An 11,940-nucleotide genomic window follows, 5' to 3' on the forward strand; every position below is an offset into this window, starting at 1 on the left:
CAGGAGCGGACCTTAGCACTCCTTGAGCGCGGCTACTATTGGCCGCATATGAGAGACGATGTTGAGGGGTATGTGCGGACATGCCTCATCTGCCAGCAAGATAAGGGGACAAACCAGAAGGCTGCCGGTCTCCTTGAGCCTCTACCAATTCCAGAATGTCCTTGGGATAGCATCTCCATGGACTTTATTGTTAGTCTGCCAAAGGTAGAGGGCCTCAGTTCTATTTTGGTCGTGGTGGATCGTTTCTCAAAGTATGCCACCTTCATTTCAGCTTCTAAGGAGTGCCCTGCAGAGAAGACTGCAGAGTTGTTCGTAAAGCATGTGGTGAAGCACTGGGGCATACCAAAGAGCATTGTGAGTGATCGCGATGCTCGCTTCACGGGCAAGTTCTGGCGTGAAGTATTTCGGCTACTTGGCTCTGAGTTGCTGTTTTCAACTAGCTTTCATCCGCAGACTGATGGGCAGACAGAGCGTATCAACGGGATCTTGGAGCAGTACCTCAGGCACTTTGTTAGTGCCAATCAGAAAAATTGGGTGAAGCTCCTTGATGTGGCACAGTTTTGCTATAATCTGCAGAAGAGCGAGTCTTCAGGCCATAGCCCGTTCGAGATAGCCACGGGGCAGCAGCCACTGACCCCGCACACGCTTGCCGCACAAGAAAAGGGAAGGCCATCCTTTGCCTATCAGTTTGTTCGCGACTGGCACGAGCAGAATGAGTTGGCGAAGGCATTCCTACACAAAGCGGCAAAGAGAATGAAGAAGTGGGCGGACAAACACCGTCGGCCCGCAGGGTTCCAAGTTGGGGACCAAGTGTTGGTGAAGTTATATCCTGGTCGCACAGGCATCTTCCGCGGGCGGCACCGCGGACTACTCAGAAAGTATGAGGGACCCTTCACCATCACAAAGAAGGTGGGCAAGCTAGCCTATAAGCTGGAGTTGCCCCCAGACTTCAAGGTGCACCCCGTGTTTCACGTGTGCAACCTCAAGCAGTTCCATCCAGATGATGGATACCCGGAACGCAATGTGCCGCAACGCGCTCCCATCATGCAGAGGGCCCCGGCAGCACAACGGGCCGAGAAGCACCTCAGTCAGATCCTTCGCCACAAGGTCAACTACTTGGGGCAAGCGAAGAAATACTTGGTGCAGTGGGAGGAAACAGCGGAACCAACGTGGGAGCCTGCATTTCGAATGAACAGCCGCTACCCGGCTGAAGTCAGGGCTTACCACGAAACAGATGGCGCCGAGGACGGCGCATGATTTGAAGGGGGGAGCATGTTCCCTTGCGACTTACAGTGTACAGTTGCGCTTAGAGTCTGTTTTGCTTTTGTTGAGTCTGATGTAAGCTGCCCGGTTCAGGTGAATTAATACCCCGAAGGGGCAGCCCGTATACTTGAACTGTAATAGCCTGCGGGCAAAATTGTGAATGAATCAAATGCGTTGAGCTTTCTTTTGTTCACCCTTGTTGTGATTGCTTCTTGTGATTGCAACTTCTCTCCCTCTATTCTCTCTTGCTCTCTTGCACTCTGATCATAAGCTTCCGCGACCGGCAAGCGAGCTGACGAGTAGGCTTGCGGCGGTAAGGAAGGACCGTCGCGCCGCGCTGGCCCATTGAAGGAAATAGGCCCGTGACAATATGTGTCATTCGAGAATGGTGGAAAGATTCTTGGCATAAAGAAGGATGTTTGAAGGATCGCTTTCCTGCCCTTTACTGGCAAAGAATCATCAATATCTTTATTTTGGGAGTCGCTGCACGATTGGGAGATCCAATTGCGAAGAAACCCCTCACCCAACGTGTTTTAAGAATAGATGAATCTGATGAGGGTTCTTTCCCCACTAAGGCCATCTGATTCTCCAGACGCCCTGTGTTGGAAGCACTCTAAAAAAGGTAAATTCTCAATTAACTCTTGTTACCGTATGCTTGGACAACCATCTGTGTTTTGGATGCCGAACAAAGCTTTGTGGGACTTTGTATTTCCATTTCGTGGCTACATCAATGCGTGGCTATTCCTCCAAAATCATCTTCTTACTCATAAACTGCTCAAATCGTGAGGCTTTTTCACCTTCTTTGTGGTCATGCAGAAGAATCTTGATTTCACATTTTTTCGTAATGCGAATTCACAAGGGGCTGCTTCAAATTGATTTGGCAATCTTTTGTCCCTCATTGGAGTGAGCTTCATAATCTTAGAGACGTCTAATTAATTGCTTCGCACATTCAAATATAGGATCAAATTTCACCTACGCATGGCGGTGCTTTGTGCTCATCCTTTGGCGTCTCATATGCCTGCAATGGAATAACTGTCTGCACTTGGATGGTCACCAAAGTCAAATTTTTATTGCCAAAGCAACTCCCAGGGAAGTCTATATTCATTGAATGTAATAAACGCATTTTTAAGCATTTATTTAGAAACCATATATACAAATTTGGTAATATTGGGATTTGAGCTTGGGATCCAAGTTTTGGATCCAGGATCCATAAAGGGGTCTTTCTATATATATATATATATATCATATAAACTTATATATATGCAATAACTTTAATTTAATTATTTGAGTGATAGGTATTTAAAATAATACTTAGATGGGTTGGGATCTGCTTTTCGGATCCATATATCCATATATATATTGTACTATATATAATAATAATACTAAATAAATAAAATTACTTTGGGGGTTTGATATACAATTGGACCCATTTGGATCCAACTTGTGGATCCACCTTTATAGCATGAACCAGATCCAATTTCTGATTGGATCCCGAGTTGTGGGTGATGGGTTTCGGACCCGGACCCAGCTGCTTCATTAAAACCCAGATAAAGAATCGTGCCCTATCACGATTCTTGAATCTGTTGAGAGGAAGCGTAACCGCCAGGGAGGGGGTCGCCTCTTGTTTAAGGGGGAGAGGGTCTCGCCCTCTTCCTCCCGCTATCTCGCTTCCCTCTATCTCTCATCTTCCTTCCCTCCCACCTCGCTGAAGCACCCCTTTCTCCTCACCGACGACAACCACCGAATTTCCTCCTACTTTCTCTCTCTTTGATGATGGCCAATGGCCATCTCTCATTGTCATCCCACTGTTTAGTCATTCTTGTCACCGAGCCACCTCCATTATCGTCGTCCCAAGTTCCATTGTCGAGATCCGGGTTCCAAGAAACCCATAGTAGAAGAAATGAAAAAAAAAAGACCGTCCAAAATGCTCGTCTCTCATCTCCCTCTTTGTTTCACACCTCCTGCGCAACCGCAAGCCGTCGGCACTGGCGACCCTGTTCTTGCGACAGCGACTACCTTCTCATCCTCTTTCGATCGCTGGAAAAAGGTAGGATTCCTGTCATTTTTCTTGTTGGGTATTGAGTGAATCTAAGTGTGGTTGGGTTGGTCAAAGGGGGGGGGGGCTGTGTTGCACAAGTATCAAGTGTCTGGATTCTTGGCTGCCGAAAAACCCACCTCCGTGAGTTGGGGGTTCCGGTAGTTATGACATCCGAGCGTAGGATCCACTGAGGGAGTTCTTGCTTGGTTGGTAGTGGGTCGAGCATGCGGTAGGTTTTCTGAAAACCCCAAATTAATTGATTTGGGGATTTCGATTATTGTGGAAGAAAAACTAAATCTAACAGGAAATTGGGGTGTATATTTTCGGTTCTTTATATTAAAGGGAATTATAATCGTTGAGTATGTTCTTTTCAATTTTTGTAAATAGTTTTTTCTTTTTTTTAATGTTTTGATTGCGATTTCTGTTAAAAAGGGGGAAGGTCTGATTTTGAATATATATATTATAAAGGGTTCTGGGTTTTGGTTACCAGGGGTGTTTCAGATTTTAAGTATTTAGGGTTTATACCTTTAATATGTGTTGTGTTATCGGATGCAATGGCCCATTGCATTCGGGGGTTGGGGATCAAACAGTGGCCCCATGTTACCTCTGTGTAACTGGGTAATGATTTGTTGCATATACGCAGACTATGTAAGTATGTATCCTGAAATTCAATGTTGAAAGAGGTTAATACCTCTTCAGTGAATATGGCACTGAACAATTTTGTTCATTTTTGGGGTATTTCAATTTTGGAATACATGCTAAATCCATCCTTTCGAATGAGTTCTGGCCTGGGTATGTGTAATTTATGAAACCGAGCATGCTTAGGGTAGGCTATGTGGTAGCCAACTGCAATTGAAATGCATTATTTCTTTTAGGCATGGTGTATTTGATCATGTTTTTATTATTGACTGTGTATTTTGGCATGAGTCTGAGAAATACAGCATGCTTATTTGAGATTATGGTTGTTGAATAGTGCCTGTTATTTTCTGTGAAACAGAGCATGCTTAATGTAGGTTGTGTGGTACCCAAACTGAAATGGAAATTCATGTATTTCTTTTAGGCATAGGGCTCCTAATCATGTTATTATTATTGTCTGTGTATTTGAACCAAGTCTGTGAAATATGGCATGTATACTTTAGATTATGTTAGCAAAATGGTACCTGTTACGAGGATACTCTACTTCATATGAAATTTACACTAACCTGATGCTCACTGCATGGTTAGCTGCCTATTACAATGATATTCAGTTTCATAGAAAGCTACACATCAAGCTAATACTTAATGCCTTTTTGATGCCTATTATGAGGTCGTTTGGGTTACTATCCAGCTGCATATGAAATTGATGCCTATGCATTGTTTTACACCATTGTTGAATGTATACAGAAGCCTGTATATGCTTAAGGTTGTTACATTGAGTTCAAATATATGATGGTGCACTTAGTGACATATGGATATGTGCTTTTCTGCAAGGGGGTTGCTTGGGAAACCATGCCTAATAGGCAATATGGGTTAAATACATGATACAGGTACTTGTACTGTTAACTTATGTGTTTTGGCAATAAAAGAGGTAAAAAAAATAATCCTAAAAGTTGTGTGCCCAACTGGTTTAAAGGTACAGGGGGCATCAGTGCTTGACTGGTTTAAAGGCATCAGAGCATTCTGATTGGGTTGTACAAACAATATAAAAAAGGATGGAACATGTATATACCTTGGTAAAATGATTGAGGTTGGAAACCTACTAATATGTTAGTAGTAGGTAGTTGGGGAAAATGCTCCAGTACTTTGGAAAATTAAATTAAATAAAAAGACCAACCCACTCAGTTCGTGGGCTTACCTTGGAGAGGGTATATTATTCAAAGTTGTTTCATGTTTTGAGCAAAAAAAAAAAAGTTCGTTGGTCCCCAGTCCTCAGAGTTGGGGGACCCGGACTACGAAATGTGTCCTACGAGGTAACTATATGTTCTTCTGCAGAAGTTAGGGAGCATCCTGTTTTGGTTTGGCCCTTGATAGGTTCTCTCGGCTACTGGCCGCTCCCTTGAGATTTCAGTCTCAACCTTGAATAATATACCCCCGAACATTCTCTTCTGTGATGGTTGCCTTGGCCCTTGTGTACTCACAGGATAAGAAAAGATAAACACTAATTAGAACAGTTTAGGTATCACATTGAGTAGACTTAGTATATTGCTAGTCTTGTCTTTGCCTTGCAAAATGTATATTCCTTAAATTTCAGTATGCTTTAAAAATTGTAATTGTGATATAATTTAATTCATATTGTGATTGTTACACGAAAATTATTGTGATTGTTACATGAAAGTTATGCATGTTGCCCTTGTTGCATAGTCTGCTTTACTTGCTTATTGATATGCTTGTTATTGTTGTTGCATAATCTGCTTTATTTGCTTATATATATGTCTATTATTGATGTTGCATAATCTGCTTTATTTGCTTATGTATATGTCTGTTATTGTTGTTGCATAGTCTGCTTTACTTGCTTTTGTATATGATGAAAATCACACATGACGCCCTCATCACATACTAGACTCATGATATACCTGCAAGAAAATTTACAGTTTTCCTACTTAGACAATTAAAGTCTAATCCCTATAAATTTACCATTTTTTAGGTGAGTAATAAGATTTATGAGCGACTGCAGGATGAGGCATAGGATCGAGGTTTTGGATTTATTGTTTCCGGGATCGTTTGGGTTCATTGTAATTTATTTGCTCATATCATTTAAAACTCTGATGTTAATTTTTATCGATATTGGAATAAAGTAAATGTGTTGGTTGCTCTCCGCTGTAATGTTCTGGAATGCATAACCCTATAGTATTTCTTGTTTCTGCTGTTATAAAAAATAATCTCCTTAAAAAAATGGGTTAAAATTTTAGGGTGTTACAGTTATGGTATCAGAGCCTCGGAACAATTAATCAAAGATCACGGTCATTCTACACCCTGCAATCGCTTTGTGAGTATAATTTGTTTTGTTTTGTTATTGGTTACGTTACTTGTATATTTCTTTAAAGTATATGGTGTATGTGTATATGTACCTGTAATAATTGTAAGAATACTACAATTCATAGATTGTAAATATATATGTAAACGACATACCAGACACTTAAATATTATTGAACTTACTAGATGGACTTACGAATACACATGAAATGATGAAATAATCTGAATGTCTTAGATATATATATATATATATATATATATATATATATATATATATATATATATATATATATATATATATATATATATATATATGATTGGTATCCTGTGTGCATAACTCAAACTACATAGAAGTTACGTATCTTGAGGTTTAGTTGATTCTTGATATATATAGGATCACATTGAATAGGACTTATGCTTTGGTTACACATGCTTCGAGGTTAAATTTAGAAAATGCAATGTTCCTAGTGGCAAAAATATGATGCATAGGATAATATGCTTTTATATAATATCATTGAAATGCCACACGATCTGAAATTTTGAAAGCATGCAATATATGCTTAAGTTCAATAGTGAACTATGATTCATGGAGCCTTATTGGTGAAAAAGTGTGATTTCATGATTTTTAGTGCCATATGAAGTGATGATGCATATTAATGATATGCATACTTGTGCCCATATTAGTGGCTATCGACCTTGAGAGCAGTCATTTGTATTTATGCATGTATCACTATTTTCGCACATGTTGAGGACCTTTTCTGCATAGGATTATCTGTGAGAGTGTGTATGACCAAGATCATGTAATCTGACTAGAGCGGTAGATCCCCGCGAGGTAGTACATTGTCCAAGAATGGGCAACCGCAAAGACAATAAATTTCTGCGAGAAAGTGTCTTGTCCAAGATCGAGTATACCATCTAGGGCGGTAATTTCGTGTGAGGTCATGCATTTCTCAGACCAAGTGATCCGGCGTAGATCTTGTTAATCCTTAATTATAAAGAGTTATGGTAAATTGGGAGAGTTGACTGAGATTGATTAATATAATCAGTTAAAGATCAATAGATTTGGCTTTAGTTATAGCAGAATTAAATCATTATTGATTTTAAATCTTGATATAATGACATGTTTGTGTCTTTTATGGATAGATGAGCCATTCTGTGAGAGAATTAGACCTTGAGCAAGGTCTTGATCGTAGACAACTAGCCACGCAAAGCCTTGAGAAATAGGAATAAGTGAAGGTTATTCAGGACAAAGAGTCTGTTAGAAATGGCGATGACAACAAACAACGACGTGATTATGATAAAATAAAGGAAATTCCACCTAATAATCTAGAACAAGCTAAAGAAATAACATGTTGTGTCTATCATCTATGACTAAGTGAGAAGTAGTGAACATACACTCTAACTGTCTTAGCTTAAGACTTTCTCGTGAATTAGTACAGTTTGTACCATCAAAAGAATCATGTATGAATTTTGACAAGACCAACTTTTATCTCCAAACTTCTCTTAGAAACTCATTGTGTGTTGTTCTGATCCTTATATGTTAGGATATATGTTGAGAGCTCACACACCTATGTGCATCCTTGTCGATACCAATCCCCTCAGACTACGGTTACTACGGGAATCCTGCAATAAAATTTCGAGGACAAAATTCTTTTTAGGGAGAAAGGATGTAATAACTGCATTTTTAAGCAGTTATTTAGAAACAGTATATACAAATTTCGTAATATTGTGATTTGGGCCTGGGATCCAAGTTTCAGATCAAGGATCCATAAAGGGGTCTCTCTCTCTCTCTCTATGTATGTATATATATATATATATGCAATAACTTTAATTTAATTGTTTGAGCGATAGGTATTTAAAATAATACGTAGATGGGCTGGGATGCGCTTTCTGGATCCATATATATATATATATATAATAATAATAATACTAAATAAATAAAATTACTTTGGGGGTTTGATTCACAGTTGGACCCATTTGGATCCAACTTGTGGATCCACCTTTATAGCTTGAATCGGATCCAATATCCAATTGGATCCTGAGTCGCAGGTCACGGGTTTTAGACCCAGACCCGGTTGCTTCATTAAAACCCAGATAAAGAATCGTGCCCTAGAACGATTCTTGAATCTATTGGGAGGAAGCATAACTGTCGAGGAGGGGGTCACCTCTTGTTTAAGGGGGGGAGGGTCTCGCCCTCTTCTCTCATGCTATCTCGCTCTCTCTCTTCCCTCTATCTCTCATCTCCCTTCCCTCCCACCTCGCCGGAGTACCCCTTTCTCCTCGCCGACGATGACCACTGGATTTCCTCCTGCTCTCTCTCTTTGACGATGACCAATGGCCATCTCGCGTCACTATCCCACTGCTTAGTCCTTCTTGTCACCGAGCTGCCTCCATTATTATCGTCCCAAGTTGCATTGCCGAGATTTGGGTTCCAAGAAACCCATAGCGGAAGAAATGAAAAAAAAAGACCACCCAAAATGCTTGTCTCTCATCTCCCTCTATGTTTCACACCTCCTGCGCAACTGCAAGCCGTCAACGCCGGCGACCCTGTTCTTGCGACAACGGCTACCTTCTCATCCTCCTTTGATTGCTGGAAAAGGTAAGATTCCTGTAATTTTTCTTGTTGGGTATTGAGTGAATCCGTGTGTGGTTCGGTTGGTCAAAAGGGGGAAAACCCTGTGTTGCACAGGTACCGAGTGTCTGGATTCTTGGCTGCCGAAAACCCATGTCCGTGAGTTGGGCGTTCCGGTAGTTATGGCATCCAAGCGTAGGATCCACTGAGGGAGTTCTTGCTTGGTTGGTAGTGGGTCGAGCATGTAGTAGGTTGTCTGAAAACCTCAAATCAATTGATTTGGGGATTTCAATTGTTGTGGAAGAAAAACTAAAACTAACAGGAAATTGGGGTGTATATTTTCGGTTATTTACATTAAAGGGAATTATAATCGTTGAGTATGTTCTTTTCAATTTCTTTAAATAGTTTTTTTCTTTTTTTTAATGTTTTGATTGTGATTTCTGCTAAAAAGGGGAAGGTCTGATTTCAAATATATATATATATATATATATATATATATATATATATATATATATATAGATATATTATAAAGGGTTCGGGGTTTCGGTTACCAGGGGGTGTTTCAGATTTTAAGTATTCAGGGTTTATACCTTTAATATGTGTTGCGTTCTCGGATGCAATGGCCTGTTGCATTCGGGGGTTGGGGATCAAACAGTGACCCCATGTTACCCTATGTAATTGGGTAATGATTTGTTGTATATACGCAAACTATGTAAGTCTGTATCCTGAAATTCAATGTTAAAAGAGGTTAATACCTCTTCAACGAATATGGCACTGAACAGTTTTGTTCATTTTTGGGCTATTTCAATTTTGGAATACATGCTAAATCCTCTCAAATGAGTTCTGGCTTGTGTATGTGTAATTTGTGAAACATAGCATGCTTAGAGTAGGCTGTGTGGTAGCTAACTGCAATTAAAATACATTTATTTCTTTTAGGCATGGTGTATCTGATCATGTTTTTATTATTGATTGTGTATTTTGGCATGAGTCTGAGAAATAGTTATTTGATATTTGAGATTATGGTTGCTGAATAGTGCCTGTTATTTTCTGCGAAACAGAGCATGCTAAATATAAGTTGTGTGGTAGCCGAATTGAAATGGAAATTCATGTATTTCTTTTAGGCATAGGGTTCCTAATCATGTTATTATTATTGTCTGTGTATTTGAACCAAGTCTGTGAAATATGGCATGCGTACTTTAGATTATGTTAGCAAAATGGTGGCTGTTATGAGGATACTCTACTTCATATGAAATTCACACTAACCTGATGGTCACTGCATGGTTAGCTGCCTATTACGATGATATTCGGTTTCATAGAAAGCTACACTTCAAGCTGATACTTAATGCCTTTTTGATGCCTATTATGAGGTCGTTCGGGTTACTATCCAGCTGCATATGAAATTGATGCCTATGCATTGTTTTACTTTTTTCAAATTTTCTGCTTTACCACATATACCATTGTTGATCGTATACAGAAGCCTGTATATGCTTAAGGCTGTTACATTGAGTTCAAATATATGATGGTGTACTTAGTGACATATGGATATGTGCCTTCTCACAAGAGGGTTGCTTGAGAAACCTTGCCTAATGGGCAATATGGGTTGAATACCTGATACAGGTACTTGGACTATTAACTTGTGTGTTTTGACAATAAAAGGGGTGAAAAACTTAATCCTAAAAGTTGTGTGCTCGACTGGTTTAAAGGTGCCGGGGGCATCAGTGCTTAACTGGTTTAAAGGCACCAGAGCATTCTGAGTGGGTTATATAAACAATATGAAAAAGGATGGAATGTGTATATACCTTGGTAAAATGACTGAGGTTAGGAACCTACTAATATGGTAGTAGTAGGTAGTTGGGGAAAATGCCTCAGTACCTTGGAAAAATAAATTAAATGAAAAGACCAACCCACTCGGTTCTTGGGCTTACCTTGGAGAGGATAGGTGGTACAATACTCTAGGGACATGTGTTTTGTATTTTAAGTAAAAAAAAATAGCTCGTTGGTCCCCAGTCCTCGAAGTTGGGGGACTCAGACTACCAAATGTGTTCAAGGTGGTAGCTCTATGTTCTTCTGTAGAAGTTAGAGATGCATCATGTTTTGGTTTGGCCTTTGGGAGGTTCTCTCGGCTACTGGCTGCTCCCTTTAGATTTTTGTCTCAGTTAGAATGTTCGGGTTAATAAAACAACCATGAATAATATACCTCTGAACGTTCTCTTCTGTGATGGTTGTCTTGGCCCATATGTACCCACGGGGTAAGAAAAAATAAACACTAATTAGAACAGTTCATGTATTACATTGAGTAGACTTAGTATATTGCTAGTTTTGTCATTGCCTTGCAGAATGTATATTCCTTAAATTCCAGTATGCTTTAAAAATTGTAACTGTGAGATAATTTAATTCATATTGTGACTGTTACACGAAAATTGTTATGACTGTTACATGAAAGTTATGCATGTTGTTGTTGTTGCATAGTCTGCTTTATTTGCTTATTGATATGCCTATTATTGTTGTTGCATAATCTATTTTACTTGCTTATGTATATGTCTGTTATTGTTGTTGCATAGTCTGCTTTACTTGCTTCTATATATGATGAAAATCACACATGACACCCACGTCACATACTAGACTCATGATATACCTACAAGAAAATTTACAGTTTTCCTACTTAGACAGTTGTAGTCTAATCCCTATAAATTTATGATTTTTCAGGTGAGTAACAAGATTTATGAGCGACTTCAGGATGAGGCATCAGATCGAGCTTTTGGATTAACTGTTCTCAGGATGGTTTTGGTTCATTGTAATTTATTTGCTCATGTCATTTAAAACTCTGATGTTTATTTTCATCGATATTGGAATGAAATAAATGAGTTGGTTGCTCTTCACTTTAATGTTCCGAAATGCATAACCCTATAGTATTTCTTGTTTCTGTTATAAAAAAAAATCTCCTTAAAAATTTGGGTTAAAATTTTGGGGCGTTACATTGTAGATTTAAACGGCCTGATTCCTGCTTAACTTTTTTATCGACTCCCAGTCTGTCTGATCTTCTTGAAGTGACTTCTCGCCACTCTACGCTGTAATTTTTTCAATCTAAATTGAAATATCTGAATATTTTTCTCTC

General features: G+C 39.4%; 1 long non-coding RNA gene across 1 annotated transcript; it reads left to right on the top strand.

The window, feature by feature from the left end:
* The first annotated feature begins 2,851 nt into the window (after positions 1-2,851).
* LOC149837910 (uncharacterized) lies at positions 2,852-11,704 on the top strand. Its single transcript, XR_016432134.1, has 2 exons — positions 2,852-3,310; positions 11,532-11,704. It is a non-coding gene; the product is annotated as an uncharacterized LOC149837910 (long non-coding RNA).
* The last annotated feature ends 236 nt before the right edge of the window (positions 11,705-11,940 follow it).

This window comes from Nuphar pumila, chromosome 5, assembly GCF_984573655.1.
Source record: "Nuphar pumila chromosome 5, dmNupPumi1.hap1.1, whole genome shotgun sequence".
NCBI lineage: Eukaryota > Viridiplantae > Streptophyta > Magnoliopsida > Nymphaeales > Nymphaeaceae > Nuphar > Nuphar pumila.